The 17,927-nt window shown below is 45.3% G+C and overlaps 1 protein-coding gene across 2 annotated transcripts in view; it reads right to left on the bottom strand.

Annotated features, from left to right (window-relative positions):
* Positions 1 to 3,313, bottom strand: part of PCMTD1 (protein-L-isoaspartate (D-aspartate) O-methyltransferase domain containing 1) — an 80,997-nt gene extending 77,684 nt beyond the window's left edge. For both annotated transcript variants that reach the window (XM_075920714.1, XM_075920713.1), the window contains exon 1: positions 3,089 to 3,313. The gene's annotated coding sequence lies outside the window, so the exon portion shown is untranslated. The remainder of the gene's footprint in view (positions 1 to 3,088) is intronic.
* Positions 3,314 to 17,927: the final 14,614 nt, after the last annotated feature.

Raw genomic sequence — 17,927 nt, 5'->3', positions numbered from 1 at the left:
TGGGAATTAATAGAAGTTGTTCTTAACTTTGAAGTGTTCCATAACTTTGAAAAAGACATTATGGACTTCAGCCATTGGGGAATGTGGTCTGTGGCTCTGGAAGGAAGGGATAGGAGTTTCTGACCCTAGGGTGCCTGGCAGGAAGGGGGAGGATCAGGGCTTCTTCCCTGCAGGAGCACCAGGGCTCAGGACTTTAGATCCGGGGGGAACACTGGGGCTCTGGGCTTCAGTCCTGTAGTTCCACTCCCAGTTTCAGATTCATTGCGGGGGCCAGAGCTTCAACCCTGCAGCTTTGCTGGCAACTTCTGCTGGTGCTCAGGACTCCTCACTGCTCTGCTCCTGGTTTCAACAGCAGATAGGAAAGCATTAGTCACAGGGGAAGGGCTGGTGCTGAAACCGGCACTTCCCTCATAGCTGAAGTCCTCCATGCAAACACCCCTGTGGGGCTGAGGGGAAGGGAGGTATGAGGCCCGAACACCAGTGCCACATACATGACTGAAGCCAAGAACAGAGCGGCACAGAGCAGAAACTCCAAGCCCCAGAGTTTTCCCTGGATCTAAAATCCTGAGCCCCAGCACCCCCAAGATCAGAAGCCCTGCCCCCCCCCCCCCCCCACACACACACGCTCTGCATCTGCAGTCCCTATCCCCTCTCTCTCACCATCCTCCTGGATGAAGCCCCAAGGCAGAACAATATTTGCTGGAGGGAGATTTATCTCTGTTGCAGCCTGAGAGATCACTTCCAGTTTCACAGAGTGGCCAATTGACCTTAAAATTCTTAACTCTGGTGTTCATATCTTTAAGGTTCTCCTGTATGTACCGCATATAGCACAATGGAACTTTGCTCCTGGTGGGGATTTCAAGGTCCTACTGTTATACAAACAAGTTAATAGACACTGGCTGGCTGGCTTCAGAAAGCCACAATCAACTCTGTGAGGTGCAGGGTGAGGGGAACCCTGTTGACCCAATTGAGACTTGGATTCTTCAAAGAGTCCATCCTCAGTAAGCATGCTCAAACCTCTCAGCTCCTAGTACCTACTGACTACAGTCTCCATAGAGTACAGGATAATACAGTACTTCAGCCCAGGACTACAGGATGAAGCTGAACTTTCCTGTACTGGCTGCTTGGAGGCAAAGGAAGGCTGGGCACCACAAATGAGAGCAGCAAGCCTGTCTCTCTTGTGCCTAACATCCCCATCCCACCAGCAACCAAATAGTATGAAGTATCAGAGGGGTAGCCGTGTTAGACTGAATCTGCAAAAGCGACGAGGAGTCCTGTGGCACCTTATAGACTAACTGAAGTGTAGGAGCATAAGCTTTCGTGGGCAAAGACCCACTTCGTCAGATGCATCTGACGAAGTGGGTCTTTGCCCACGAAAGCTTATGCTCCTATACTTCAGTTAGCCAAATAGTATGAAGGAAGTCATTGGATTCAAATGGATGCCAAAAAGCCAGAGAGGGGTTGTACAGGCAATCTTTATTTTCACATTTACACATCAAATGCAAGTATGCATAACTTTTGAATTACTGACTTTGAAACCTTAACATTATTTTAAACTTATTTTTTAGTGAACCATATACAAAATACAAAAATAATGTGTAGCTCATTATGTTTCTCTGTGGCATTGACTGAACCAAAAATCTACATATTGTCATTAATGGGAGTCATGCCTGCTTACAAAAGTGAGTAGTTATATATTTGCAGCTAAAGCAACAGTGAGCTTGAGTTAACCTAACAGGCAGGGATCAAGAAGCAACTAGAGTAGCACAAGTTTCTAGCTCATACTGCCATGTTTTTGTCCGTACTATTACTCATACTATCTAGTATAAAGTTAGCATAAATTTGTTTACCCAGGCTACCATCACCCCCTCACTTTGCAATGGAGTTAGAGACATAACTTAACTAGTGAGAATAGTAACTATAGAGATACACATACTCAGGAGAAACAGAGAAAGACGTGATTCCATCTCTCCTCACTCAAACTCTAAATACACACTTTCCCTTTTGCTTTCTCCCTTGCAGCTGGAGTATATCAGAATACAGACAGCATCCTCTGCCACACTGATAGAAAGGGGAGACTACAAAGCTCAAGCCTACACTTCTGGTTGAGTAACAACTAAATGCCAAGACGATTCCTCCCACCACCAGCAGCGTCCTCATCTCCAACTTCACCATGAGCCCCTGACAGCTCCAGGAAGTCCAAAACAAAACCAAAAAAACTATTAAACTCACAGGGCAGAGTGGTGGGAGCTACAGGTAGAATCTGAATCGCAGCAAAGTCACCCTCCCATCTGAAAAGCCAACAAAGACAACACAGCTAAGAAGTAAGGTGGCTGTTCTGAAGTCAGTTCCTGCCCCTCCCCCTACAGCGTTTTGAGCCAAAGCAGAGACACACAACAATGTAAACAGAGACACAATGCGGTTTATGGCAAAGGCGTGCGGGCGGGCGGGCGGGGGGGGGAGAAGAGGGAGGTTGTGTGTGAAGATAAGAAACACACATCTGTGAAGACCCCTGGCTGGTGCAGCCAGCCAATGCAGACACTTTCCTATCCTACTCCCAATTCCTCTCCCTTCCCTTTAGAGCTCCCGACAGGGCAAACCAGCCACACTCCAGGAATCTGTCCCCCGTCGCGTCTCTTTCTGCCCCCCTGCAAATCGAAGTGCGCACAAGAGCCACCCTGCCCCGCAAAACCCCACTTTGACCGGAGGGGGAGGGTCGCAAGCGCTTCACCCCCGCAAAACCCACCGCACTCCACCCGCGCGGAGGGAGCCGCGGGTCCCTTCTAGTGGGCCGCACAGACCCGCTCCGCGCGATCGGGGCTGTCTCTCCTCTGCCCCCCAGCGAAGCGGGACCAAAGTACGAGACAACCAGCAGCCCGGCCCGACCCACAGGAGAGCTCGGCACTGGGGCGGGGGTCAGACCCGAGCGGGGGCCGGGGAGGGGGGGTAGCGCGCTGGCTGCACCGCGGCTGGTGCAAGGACCATCCGGCCGCCTCAGCCCCCTCAGGTCCAATCCGCACCGCGACCCTCCGCGGGGCATCCGAGCGCCAGGCGGCCCTGCGGCTGCTCCCAGCCCGCGGCCACTCACCCCTCCGCTGCGTCCTCCGGTTCTCCCGCCGGGAGGAGTGGGGGGGAGGGGGCAAGAGACGGCGGGGGGGGGGGGCTGCCAACGGCCCAGTGGGGGAGGGGCAGGTCCGTAGCACGAGCCCTGCGCTCCCCCCGCACGCGCTGGCGCTGCACTGTTTGTGTTGATGCGAGGGAGGCTGCAGCAGGGGAGGGCGGGGATCTGCCAGCTGAGCATGTAAACACTGGGGTCACGTGGCCCATGCCCAGGCCGAGGGGAGGCGGCCTCTCGGCTCAACCGGTTTAAAAGGAGCGTCACATGATTGAACGAGAGGCTCCGCCCCTCAACCCAGACGACCAATCAGGAGTGGTCACTTCTGTCGTCACCTGTTGCCTAGGGGCGTGGAGAACATTGCCGTGCGGTAGCTACCCTCACGCGCACGTTTCCCCCCTTACCCCCCCACACACAGACGTTCCATTCCCGTGTCTGTGAAAGGGGCAGGGACGGCGCGCGCTGCTGCGTTGGCTGCTGCAGGCGCTGGACGCCGAGCTCCTGCCGCCGCGCTAGCCCCCGTCGCCACCAGCTAGATGGGGAGGGGCGCGCGTCGGGCCTGCAGGGGGACAAGGGGCAGCAGCTGGCGTACGTGGCTGAACAGCGCAGGAAGGGCGGGGGCAGGGGCAGTTGCTGCCTCAGCCTGTCCGGTTCCCGCAAAGCCGCTGCTGGGATGAGAACAACCGGGATTCTAGGACCCAGATGCATCCTCTCCTAGGCCTTGCAGGCTGGACTTAAATCCTGTCCTGCCAAGCGTGAGGGTGTTGTGTGCCTGCTGAGAGGCTGGAGAGCTGCTCTAGGTCCTAGCCATCGAGTGCCCTTTGGGAGGGGAAAGGATGGTTAGAGTCCCCCTCCCTCCTTTCCAAACCGGGAACTGAGGCCATGGCTTTCCCCTTGCTGGTGTGCAGGAGGAGAAGGGAAGGGGCCCAGGGGTAACCTCTGGAAACTAACTGCCTTTGGAGCACTTTAGGGAGGCAGGAGCTATCAGAGGGGATTAGGGCTGGGGAGCAGCAGCATCTTGAGGGAGACCAGAGAGAAAGGGGAATAGTGGCAGACCAGAGAAGCATGGAGTAGGCGAGGGGGTTCAGTATGTTGTGGTAGAGGATAGAAACTCAGTTCCCAGTAGCTACAGAGAATGGTGAACAATGAGAGATGTGGGTGGGATAGCTTGAACATAGCAGCACAGCTTTGATGTGTTGGAGCTCAAGGAGTGGGGATCTGGGTTTGGTCCAAGGAGCCTGGAGGAATAAGAACCATTTGTTGTGGTTAGGAAGCAGTGGGACAAAGAACTACAGATAGTAGTGACTGTAGCCCGTTGGATTGGAGATGGGCAAAAACTGGGGATGCAGGGAATGGGGAGAGCTGGGGCCATGGGTGGGGGGAGGCAGTTGATGGTAGCAGACTGAGATCAGTAAAAACCAGATATCAAGAAGGCAAGAAAAAGGAGTCGGGGCAGTAGCTGTCAAGGTTTTTGACTAGTGGAGGTGGGAAAGGTAAGTATTGGAGGCTTTGCTATAAATGCAGAGAGATGCAAGTAGAACAGTTGTTTCTGCAGGTAAAAGAAGTTGGTGGAGATCAAACTGATATCGAGATTGAGGTGGCTTGGATACACAAGGATGTTTGTGCATGGGGCTGGCCTAATTTGGGGGAGCTGAGGTGCTTTTGAAACAGGGCATATTTAGAGGTTAGAGCAAGGGGAAGCATAGCTGCTGAAGGATCAAGCACATTCTCATCCTCTTAATCTGGTGCCAGCACGGAACAAGCTATGTTAGTCCCTAGTCTAGTTATGCTAGTCCCTAGTCTAGTTAGAGACATCTGGTGCCATGAATGGTGGTGTATCTCCCACACCAAGGTTCAAGGACAACTCTTGCGGTTTTGGTAACCTGAATAAGCCTGGGACACATCAGAAATCTATAGATATGAAGGTATAACTGCTACACCTCTACAGTAAAAATGGGCAGAAAATAAATTACTTATTAGGGATTGAAGCTTATCACCTAGCTAAGAGGAAGTCACTGCCACAGATTATGGTTGGTTGAACAACTTTACAAATGTGTTATATGGCAATAGTAATGTTTTTGGACAGTCTGTCCATTATGTTCATGATGGAGTACAGGTGTAAACTGTCCCTGGATTGGTAAATTTCTGCAACTTTAGAGAAGTAACTCCTATTAAGGTCAGCATACTCTAGAAAACTTCAAAAACTCTGTTTACAGAAACTGTAAAAGTTTCCCAACAGGGAGGAAAATGTAATGCACTTACCTGTTTGATCATAATAATTAGACCCCTACATACTACGTTTATTAGTTCTGGACTGCATGAATCTAGAGAGCATGGGGTTCTCAATAGAGTAAGCAGAGGCCTACGAGCTGCAAACTTCCGAATTCTAACCCTGGCTCTGCTGCTGATTCATATTAAAGTCTCCAGCTTTGGCTATGCTGATAGCTGTCATGCAATTTTCAATGACTGATGTTGTGAAAGTTGCAACAGTGCAGTGCATCCATAGTAAACATGCTATTGTGAATGAAGGACTGACTCACATCCCAAAAGTGCATGCTATGCAAGCATTTCAGGAGCACTGCAGTGGGACCTATCCTGCAGACTGAAATATAACCACTAACAGAATGTACATGCCTGATAACAGTGAACTGAATAGATTTCTACAGTAAAATAATTGTACTACATTTTGTATTATACAATATAATTGTTAAATTATACTATATGGTTATGTCTACATTGGCATGATCTTGCGCAAATACTCTTTAATGCAACAGTTCTTGTGCTAAAGTATTTGCACAAGAGAGCATCTACACTGGCATGTGCTTTTGCGCAAGAGTATCCGTGCCAGTGTAGACGCTCTCTTGCGCAAGAAATTGATGTTGCCTGTCTACACTGGCCTCTTGCACAAGAACAGTTGCATCACACATTAGAACATCTGTGTTTTGCGCAAGAACTCCCGGCCAGTGTAGATAGGCAGCATGTTTTTGCACAAAAGCAATTGCTTTTGCGCAAGATCGCGCCAATGTAGACACAGCCTATATGTAATTTGGAGTTTGGTTACTAGTCCTAGCAGACTAGTCAGTGATATTTTCAATTGTGTTTATGTGGGTAAAGATCTGCATATGCATCCCTTAGAGTTATGCTCCAATATTGCTCCTAACAGCAAGCTATCTAGGGAGATTCTGCAGTTCCTCCTATTCTGCTCAGTTAACTATCACCTAGTAGTATATTTTGACATCTCCCACTAATGTGTGGCTAGCAGTTATTACTTTTTTTTAAATGAAATCCCAAATCATGTATCTCTTGTTTGCTGAGGATCCAGAGAGATGTTTTCTGAGGTCCATGGTATGAGCCAGGGCAGCTGTCTTTTAGGAGACTCCTTCATGTGAATTTTCTTTCTCTATATGACAGTATTCCCTGACTTTAGCATCAAGAGGGGATCTGAAGATTTTGCAAATGTGAAGTGGGTTGGTTAATAAGACTAATGATTTTTCAGTATATCATTAGGTAATTAATTTCACCCTCTCACTGATGCTTTCTCCCTGCTAGAGTTGACTTATCTATGTATCCCATAAAAACATTTCAGAAAAGCAAATATTTGCCTTTGGAGTGGTCCAATGGGTATCAAATGAATTCAGAATGCAGCGAAAGTATTCTTTGAAGTTTCTCTTTAGTGTTTACATTCATTCTATACTGTTATGTTCTTTGCTTTATTTTGTGTACTGTATTCACAATTCCATCTATTCCTGTAATTATTTTTGCTTATTTTTGACTTGTCAGCATCTGTCTAGTATTTATGAATAATTTTAAAATTAATGCACTTTCAATACCATCATCAAAGTCAAGATCTCATTTGCTGATCTATGTTGGGTAACTCTAGTAGAGCCACAATTTTGTGAACTCCAATCTTATGAATGACCAGGTATGTGATCCATTTTGCACCTGCCAGGAAAAAGAAACAAAACACAAGACGTTGATGAAGAACAGGTTGACACCTTTTCACCTGCTGGTGTGTTAAGTGTATTGGAAATTGTGGTGCAGTGGTTTGAAGAACAAGAGGAAAGTAATGCAGCCCACATCACACCTACTGTAATCCTGAGATGTTTAATCTTAAGAACATTTTATGAGTTTATAAACCTTATTAGTTTATAAAATAGAAATTCTGTAGGCAGAAGTCTAGTGTTCTGAATATTGTTCAATCTCAGATAGATAGTTTGTAGTGCCTGAGCCAGTTCCCAGTGAAGCTAATGGCAAAACTCTGTCCCTTTTGGTGATAAAAGAAAGAATGAGATCCCCAGTGCCAAACTTCTGATAATAACTGCTAATTGGTATGACTTATGTATTAACAAATGTGATACCAGCTTTGCAAAATTAAGTTGTAACATTTTTGCCATATTATGAGCATGAAAAACAGTATAAAATTATTTTTGAGGCTTATTCCATTAAGCGATGGGATGATCAGATTGTGTACTCAGATTGTGTACTTCATGTTTTAGGGATATGGTTTGTTTTCTTGTTCGATCAAGAACTCCTCCTAAATGAAAAAAAAATAAAAAATTAACAAATAGTCCTGCAGAACCTTAGAGACTAACAAAAAATGTAAATAGTATCATGAGCTTTTGTGATGTAAGAGCTAGGATCACCAAATGTGGTAAACAGCTTCTTCTTATCATAACTCAAAGCACCATAAAGGTTTGGTTGTGTGCAGGAAAATGGGATGTGCCTGGAAGGGGATTGCTTCTCATAAAACCAAACAGAAAAGAGACAGATTCACCAGATTTAATTACAGTCCTCAAAACTGACATAACTGAACAAATGTTAAAAGAGGCTGAACCAAGATGAGTCAGAAAAATAGGATGAACTTGCAATAGGATCGCTTCTCAATAAACCTTACAAAAAAAGAGATAAAATGGAGAAATGTGGGGTAGTGCTCTCTGTTTTGGCATAGCTAAATCAATGGTTAAGGTTTGAAAACCAGAAGAAAATGTTATTGGGAACTGACTATAGCCCTTTTTTGTTAAAACATAGCTAATGATAAATGTTTATAGAGATGAAGAAAAAAATACGCTGGATGGAATTCGCATTAAAAAAAAGGTAAATGGGAATTTTTTAACAATCCCATTTTTTAAAAATCTGAAATAAAAATTAACTTTATAAAATAACAATACTTTTAGAAAAATACAATCATTTAAATAATTCACATACATTTTCCTTTTATTTTTTTAAAAAATTGTAATTGAGTTAAGGACCTGAGCAACGCCAGGTAAATCTGCTAGTGAAAAACTAAAGGAATGGTTTTAGTTTCAGAAATACTGTTTGCCTATAACCTATAATAAAATGGAAAGACCCATTTAAGATATATATTTTTAAAAGCATCTTATTTTCACTTAATATTTGTAGTCTTAAATTGAAATCCAGTAAAGTATGAAAAGGCAGCAGCCATGCTTTTGAGAAGAATAATACTATTCTTAAACAAAGGAAATTACCATGTCTGGTTATCATTTTTTCCATTCTAATTATATGGCTGTCACAGTCTTTTTATGTAGTCTGTTCCCAGGTCTCCTACAGCACTTAGAGAAAAACAATTGAGGGCTTTCTTCATGGTTCATCATGACAGGCCTTTCAATATGACTATCCTGGACCTTTTCTACCGACCACAATAGACCTTTTCTGTTGGTGTGATTGACTCTTTAAATCGGTCTCAAAAATTACTTTCCTAGAAAAGGAGGCGGATTTATGTAGTTTGCAACAGTGGAAAATTATCTGGAAGATAGTAACGTGAGCCAGCAAACACATTGATTATCTCTAGAATAAAATGTATTGGAGCACTCTGATGTTCAACAGATTGGCCAGAAACCTTTAAAGAAAACCCCACGAATATTTAGATTTTATGTCTATATTTTGCTAATTGAATGTTGCTGAAAGTGCTCCAATCCCCTCTACTTTTTGTGAGCTTATTTATCACTTTGTCAGACAAATATCAGTTCCATGTTCTTAGTCCATTACAGTTGAATAGATGGGATAGGATGATCTCTTTGCAGTGTTCTTTCAGCTTTAAATGAATTTAAAAAATAGAAACTTTAGTGTTCAGGTCCATAGGAAACACTAAACTCTCAAACATGTACTGGTCTACAAATATAATACAAGTCCTGTCACCCATTCGTTAAATGGAAGGTAGGTGCATATTTTGTCATATAGTCTTGCCGGTATACTGTCTCTATAGCTGGACCTGCAGGATTTGCATTGCAGTGTAATAATTGGATCAAATCAAATAATGTGATGAATTTGAGACATGGGTAACTTGTACAATACTTTTTTTCATTTGAATGGAATAAAATCCCCAGAATTTTATTTCACATCAAATGTTACACATGACAGGCCTATCAGAGCAGTGGTAGGTCATATAAGGTGCTGTGTATGCACTGAGTTCGAGACCTATTATAGATATACAAGGAATATCATTAAGGACTACAAGGCGTGGTTTATTTCAGATGAGATCTCCCAGAGAATTGAAAATGTTGGCTTCAGCTATCTTCTAGTGGAAGAGGATACAATGTGACATGCCTCTACTCTCCATTTTATTTCTCTCTCTCTAAGCCAGTGGTTCTCAAACGTTGTGGGCTCCAGAGCCCTTTACATGCGTAAAAATTTATGTGGAGCCCCAGCGGTCCACTGATCGTATATGTTGTACTTATGCGGAGCCCCAGCAGTCCACTGATTGCATGTGTTGTCCCTATAAATGTTTCCAGTTTGTCAACCTCATGGAGTCTCTGGAGGTGTTGAGAAATACTGCTCTAAGCCATAGCCACAGTGTTATGTGTCACACCTTTCAGGAAATCATCACTCTGTTGAAAATGATTCTAAGTAATCTTGTTATCAGAGAGCAGAAGCAGATGTCTTCCTGCCTTCCAGAAATGCTTTGGAAGTCTAAATAATTTGTGTTATTGCTTAGCTACTATGAGCCTTATTCTCCACTGCCTTCCACCTGGGAAAGTAATTAACATAAATGGAAAGTAAGTTTCTACAATTCTCCATACTGCACTAGGAATTTGTGTATTCTATTCACAAGGGTCAGGACAGTAAGTGGTGTTGTAGATGTATTGGTCCCAGGTTATTAGAGAGACAAGGTGGGTAAGAATTATTTATTGAACCAATTTCTTTTGGTGAAAGAAGAGCTTTCAAGCTACACAGAGCTCTTTACCTGGTTTGTGGGTTGCTAGCAGAGATAGGCGCCTAAATCTAGTTTGTAGGAAAGACTTATCTCTGGGTATGTCTACACTGCACAGTTTTTCTGGAAAAACAGCTGTTTTCCCAGAAAAACTATACTTACATCCACTCTGCAATTGCATTCTTTTGACAGAAAGTCAAAAGAACGCAGGAGGTTTTCTGACAGCGGTAAACCTCTTTCTACGAGGAAGAAGCCTTTTTCTGAAAGAGCCCTTTCGGAAAAAGACGTGTGTGGACAGGGAAGAGGGATTGTTTTTGAAAGAAGATGCCTCCAGGAAAAAGCACAGGTGCCCTAGTGGCCACTCCATCCACAGTACAGGCAGTCCCCGAGTTACGCGGATCCGACTTACGTCGGATCCGCAGTTACGAACGGGGCCCTCTCCCTGGTCTCCAGCAGACCAGGGAGAGGAAGCAAAGCGGCGGAGCACGCGGGCAGCGGACAGGCTGGGTTGTCCGCTGCCCGCGTGTTCTGCCAATTTGCTCTGCTTTGCTCCCCGTCCCCCTGGTCTGCAGACCAGAAGCCCCTGCCCCGGGCTTCCTGGAATCAGCTGCTGATCAGTTTCAGTGAGTGAAAGCGAGAATGTTGTGCTTGTAACTCATGTGGATCGGGGGAAGCTCAGATAATAGTATCTCTGTCCATTTTTTCCCTTAGCAGCTGCAAATATGGCCATGCAGGTTTCTTCATCCATACCTAGTAGAATAGCTCAGACACATGAGGAGGAGAAAGAAGAGGGCAAAGGAAGACATGTTGTTTCAGGAGGTCCTGCAAGCTTCTGGTGCTTCTGATTATATATAAAGATAATGAGGACAGGAGAAATGGGCAGCAAGAGATGATAGCACTGTTCAGGGAACAGACATGTTGTGGTCTTTGACTGAACTTCAGGCTGAACACATCCATATGTACCTCTACTTGCAGCCCTCAGAGAACTGCATTCTGGGCTCTCTCCTCTCCCCTTTCACCACATTTCATGTATTTTCCAGGGCCACAGCGGTACTTCACCCTGCAGCAGATTGCACACTACAAATGCACATACATCAGCAAGGTTCTGACAGCTGGATGCATGTGTCTGTGAATTCCCCATTCCTTCCCTTTAAAGATACTTTCCCCTGTGTGTATGAAGTTTACCTGAGCATTATATAAGTATGTGTGTGGAATAAAAATTCACTTATGGAGAATGAATTTATTTTTAATATTCTCCAACAGTTAGCGGCTGCTGCTAACATTCAGAGAAAATAGCAGTAAGAACATTTGCATTGTTATGGTAGTGCACACACACCAATCATTACAAGGTTCATAACAAACCATGCCAGACTCAGAACATCACAGTAACACAAATTACCGTGGCTCATTGTTAAAATGTTTTTTTTCAAAGCCACCCTGAACTAAATAGCTCCCTATAATGCTCTTCTTAAAGCTCAGCTATTTGACTACTCTGTGCTCCACTCCTGGAGAAACATCTCTCCCTTTGCCTCACAGATATTACAAAGCACAGAGCAGGCAACGGTGACCATGGGTATATTGTCCTCAATGATGCCTAACCTCCAGAGTATACAGCACCAGCAACCCTTCAAATGGCTAAAGGCACATTCCACCTGTTGTGCCTGTCATGAAACATTCTTTGCAGCTGTCAAGATGGCTGGTGTACTGCTTCATGAGCCATGGGAGCAAGGGGTAGACAGGATCCCTCAAGATCACTATTGTCATTTCCACTCCCCCAATGGGAATCCTCTGATCTGGAAAGAAAATCTCTGGTTGCAGCTTTCTGATCAGTTTTTAAAGATATATGTGTCATACACCTTTGCTAACCAACCTGTGTCAATACCAGTGAAACCAGTCAATATCAGTGATCCACCAACACTTGAAATACTATAGAAAAGTAGCCTTTTCTGTTGATGTACTGTCACTAGGTGGCCTGGTGCCAAAATAGGCATATGTGTTCCATATATTGCCCCACTGCAATTCGAAAACCCCCTTGCTGCAAAATAATCCACTATTTCCCATGCATTGCCCAGTCACAGTCCTTCATATCAGGAAATCAGTGGCCCTACAGACTTGCATCACAGCAAATCTTACTGTGGATTTCCTGAGTCCAAACTAATTCCCAGCTGATGGGTTGCAGTCTGACATCTTCTGCACAGCAATTGCCATTCACTTCTCCACCAGGAATAGAGCTCCCATTTTCGTGACGGTCTGCCAAAGGCTGGGGTGAGCTCTGCACATAGTCCCAGGAATTTGACCTTTGTGCCTCTGAAAGTTCTGCAGCCACCTTTCATCATCTCATAACTGTATAATGATGCAATTCCACCACTCAGTGCATGTCTCTCGAGCCCAGAATTGATGCTCCACCCTGTGCAGCTGCTGTCTGTGAATGCCAACAGCAATCTTGAATTGTTACTTTCCATGGCCTGCAGCAAGGTAGGCACCAAAGCATCATCCTCAGACTTACAGCTCAGGAACTACTACAAAATCAGGCATGTTGTGTTTGTAATAGTAAGCACAATACTGAATAGCTGTGCAGGATCCAGGCTTCCTGACAGAGATGGCGGGTGTGCAGGTTACCAAGGCTGTTGAAAGGTGGTGTAAATCATACTAAGACGCCCATAGAATGAAGGGATGGAGAAAATAGCATCACAAGACGCTGAACCTGGCCTCCTGGGGCATTGAAGAGCTTTCCCTGTGTTAGATAATGGCAAGTTGCACAGTGGGATGGTTACCAATGGTGTAAGGCTTTCCCCACGCTTTCAGATGCACTCTGCTGACGCAAGAAGCATAGCATGGACCTGCAACAGTGGTTTAACTATAGCAGTGGCTGTGCATCTACATAACTTAAATGGAATTAACTTTGCAGTGTAGACAAGGCCTCAGGCTACATCTACACTTAAACTGATACAGTTTAGATAATCACTACAGTGAAAGGAGAGGTTCTCCCTCAGCAGTAGTTAATCTAGCTCCCTGAGAGGCTATAGCTAGGCTGATGGAAGAATTCATCCCTTGACTTAGCACTGTTCTCACTGGGGGTTAGATCAATTTAACTATGCTGCGCGGGAGTGTGGATTTTTCACACCCATGAGTAACGTAGGTGGGTCAACTTAACTTTTTAGTGTAGACCTGGTCTTACTTTCTCTCTCCCTGCTTTTCCTTTTTCTTGTGTCTGTTTCTACAGAGTTTTTTGTTAGCTTTCCTTGACCTCACACACCTTCTCTGGTTTCTTTTTTTTCTTTTTCTGTTTCCTTCTCAGTTAATAAGAATTATAATAATTATATTTTGTTCCTTCAATCTGTTTCACATAGCCAGTGAACTCAGTAAACTCTGGGGATGTAAGCGACTAGTCGAATACCCAATAAGCACATCTGAGAGAGGCAGCAAGTGGGGGGGAGGAAGAAAAGCAGGAGCCAGTGCTAGGGGGAGCAAGCTTAAAAGTCGGTTCCCCCTTAGCACTGTCTCTGTGTTGGGGGGGGCCGGAAGGGGAGCAGGGGAGGCTGAGGCTAGCCGGTGGAACTATGCGTGAGCCGGGAATTACCTGTTCTGGCTCACACCCAGTCCCAGACCTTGCGCCTCTGCCTTTAAAATGTATTAAGGGCCACCAGGCTCTTAATCAGTGTTCCCTCTAACTGTGCACCTTCGCACCAACAAGATGAGGCCCGCCCACCTCTTCACCAGAGCCACTCAGTGGCTGCTCAGCTCTTCTGGGGTATGTCTAGATTACTTGCCTCTGCCGACAGAGGCATGTAAAATAGGCTACCTGACAGTCAATGAAGCTGGGATTTAAATATCCCCGGCTTCATTAAAATAAAAATGGCCGCTGTGCTGTGCCGGCTCAGCTGATCGTCGGCACAGTGCACAAGTCATGACGCAGATTGGTCAACAAGGGAAGCCTTTGTCGACTGTTCCTGTAAACCTCGTTTCACAAGGCATAAGGGAGCAATCGACAAAGGCTTCCCTTGTTGACCGATCCGCATCTTGACTTGCGTACTGTGGCAATGATCAGCTGAGCCAGCACAGCGTGGCGGCCATTTTTATTGTAATGAAGCCAGGGATATTTAAATCCCGGCTTCATTGACTATGTCAGGTAGCCTATTTTATATGCCTCTATCGGCAGAGGCATGTAATCTAGACATACCCCTGGGATGGGGCCATGTGGCAGGAGCAGCAGGGCATCCACCACACAGCCTGGCCCTAGCTTCAGCCCTTCCCCAGGGCTGGAGCTGTGGGCTGTGTGACTGGTGACTACTCCTCCAATGGTTCTGGCTGGAGCCAGAGCCACGTGGAGAGTGGCCTCTCCTCTGCAGCCCCAGCCAAGGCTGGGCCCAAAGCTTCATCACGTCCTGCAAAGCAGCTGCTCCTCCAGCAGCCCCAGCCGGGGCCAGAGCTGGAGTCACATTGTGGGCAGACGCCAGCTGCTCCTCCATAGCTAGAGCCAGGGCCAGGGCTGGAGCTGCATGGCAGGCAGCTGCTCCTCTGGCAGCCCCAGCTGGGGCAAGGATATAAAAATAAAAGAGGCGGAGAGGGGCTGGAGAATGGGAAACAGACAGTAAGAGGAAAAAAGAGGAGGAAAGATTGAAAAGGAAAGGGAAGGAACTTAAATTAAAATGAAAACAGAGATGGAAAGAGAAGAGCCAGAAACAGAATATAAAACAGGGAGACTTGCTAGATCTCAGGTTCAAATGTGGAGACAATGATTTACAAAACAACTGAAATTAAATTTTAGTTCCATGAAATACTATGGAAGAAACAAATGCCTACTGGATCAAGGAACCTCAATCAGAATTTTGGGGGTTTGTGGTTTAGCTAAAGCATTAAACAAATTTCCTTCACAGACAGGGTCTAGAAGGCATTTGTTTGGTTTTTATTTTGTATTGCTTGGAGATGAGGCTCTACATTGGAATACAATGTTAATTTTGTAATGCTTCCGCCCCCCCCCAAAAAAATGCACTAAGAATTAGAAACTAAAGATACTGACAAGAAAGTATAGAAAAGCTAGAGAAGTGCCCTTTAAAAACCCTTCCTGTAATTATTTTAAAGTCATTGCACATGACCTGAGTAGACTGTTTGAAACTCTATAATCACGGTGCATTATCCTTTTCTGGCTAAAGCCATTCAGACATAAAGGGGGATGAAAGAGCTCTGCAATTTTTGTGGGATCTTGAATAGTTAGCATTACCTAAAAAAGTGCAGTAGGAAATAAATGGCTTTGGGGCCCTACTAACTGGCTGTAATCAACATGAGGGGAGAGCCTCAATATCTCACAGGCTTGAACCTTTATAGATCATTGAGCAAAGTACTTAAACATGTGAGTAGCCCTCACTGAAATCAGTGAGTCTACTCACATACTGAAAGTTAGGCATATGCTTTAAGTACACTGCTGAATCATAGACTTAGTAAACATCTTACTCACATACTAATGCTAGGCAAAAATTATGATTCTGTTAAAATACTGACTCCAGTTTTAAGTGGATATATTGGTTCTTGAACTTTGGAGTTGTGAAATACAGTAAAAACTTTATAAAAAGAGCAATTTTAGAATATAGTCTTATCAAATCTAAGCGTTAAAATTATATGGATATATTACTAAGATGGAAAAATACTCTTTTATATATGTCCTCATTGTTTTCCTAGTAAAGATAATGATGATAGTCAAACTCTTTGGTTGGACAAAATGGTGGGAAAGATTTTCTTTGAGAAAAGAAAATCATTAGATCTTACCTCATCTATCTGCATGTCATTAAAAATAGCATTATGAAGATCCATTACTTTACCGGAGATCTAAAAGACAAATAGATTTTTTTAAACATACATCCATTTTATGGAAAGAAGCCTGGTTTTCATTTCACAAGTTTAAATCGGGAGTAATTCTACTGAAGCCAATGACATTATACCAGAGCAAAGCTTACTGTAGATATGAGAGTGAAAATATTATGTAATTTTTTAGCAGAGAAAAGTTGATAGCATATTTGTTATGTCAGTATGCTCATACGCTACATACAAAACAAATGTTTAGTATCATTTATCAGAGAGGTAGCCATGTGAGAGGAGGAGGCTTGGAGTTCCGGGGCATAGATGGGGATGTACGTCCCATTGATTGCCCCTCTGTAGTTGGGGAAGCCCAGGGCGCCGAACCCTTCGATGACCGTGTCCAGGTCGGTGAAGCAGACGACTCTGCGGAGCAGCACCCTGTTAATGGCCTTAACCACCTGCAGAGAGACACACAAAACCGAGGGTCACTGGGGTGCCTGGGTGGCTGGGAGTGTTCATTCCCTGCCATTGCCCCACTCTAGGAGCAACCCTCACTGCAATCCTGGCCACCGCAGGTGGTCTGTAGCGCAGCTGGGACAGACCGAACCCTCCCATGGAGGGCACTTACACCACCTCCCCCCCATTTTCCCTGGAGCAGACCATCTCCTCCTTACAGCTCCCCCTACTGGCCCAGTGGCCTGTGACTGCCGTACCTGCATGAGCATTGCTCAGACGGTGGATCTCCCCACACCGAACTGGTTGCCGACAGATCGGTAGCTATCCGGCGTGGAGAGCTTCCATAGGGCGATGGCCATCCACTTGTGGAGGGGAATGGCAGGTCTCATGCGTGTGTCCCGTTGCTGCAGAGCACGGGCAAACCACTTGCAGAGCTCGAGGAAGGTATCCTTCTTCATCCTGAATTTCTGGGTCCACTGTTGGTCTCCCTAGGTCCCACCAGTCACTGCTGGTGTCCAGACTCCAGATGCAGCGGGGCATGCTGGTGTCTGGGTGCTGCTGCTGTTGCTGCTGTTGCTGCTGCTCCTCCATGGCCTCCAGGGGGGGCAGGGAGAGGGTCAGGGGGCTGGTCTGCAGCAGATGGTGCCAGGCAGCCTCCAGCAGTTGCTGCCAGGCTTGTAGCAACACATTCAAAATGAGAACCAGAGTGCCCAGGGCCAGCTTTGGCTCCATGGTGCCGAGTGCTGTGGTGTCTCAAATGAGAGTGACCAAAGAACACAGAGAGGAAAACGCTTTGCTGTCCCTCGGTGAGGTAGGCAAGCAAGCGGGAAAGTTGAGAACTGGCTGTCCAGGGGGGTCCCTTTAAGCAGGAGCCTCTGACAGCAGCCACACAAAGCAACTACTGACTGGATGCCCTGCTGGAACCGGTTTCAGCTGCCCTCAAATGCGATCCAGCATCCAATCAGTGTGGACGCGCTATTTCAAAATAGCAAAATACTATTTTGAAATAGATTTTGTGTGTAGATGCGTGATTTCGAATTAGCTTAATTCAAATGAACTATTTCAAATTAAGTTAACTCAAAATAGTGCTGTAGTGTAAACATACCCTCATTGTTAATTCACTGATTTATCAATTCAACCTCAACTGTAATCTAGATCTCTACATTGTTTTATTTTTCAATTCATTTAGGGAAATTGTAAATAAATTAGTAGTATATTTGTTTACTGTCGTGTAGTGGAACAGGGGCTACCTGGGAGAGTCTCTTGGGGAGCAGTGCCACAGATGGGTGCCACAGTGGCACTCCTCTGAACAAGCGCAGTAAGCTCATTGCTAGCACACAAGGCAAAACTCACTCTGCTCATGGCTGAAAAATCTTAGAGGGAACACTGCTCTTA

The sequence above is a fragment of the Pelodiscus sinensis genome, chromosome 2 (genome assembly GCF_049634645.1).
Source record: "Pelodiscus sinensis isolate JC-2024 chromosome 2, ASM4963464v1, whole genome shotgun sequence".
NCBI classification, from domain to species: domain Eukaryota; kingdom Metazoa; phylum Chordata; order Testudines; family Trionychidae; genus Pelodiscus; species Pelodiscus sinensis.
This window is presented reverse-complemented; position numbering and strand designations above follow the sequence as displayed.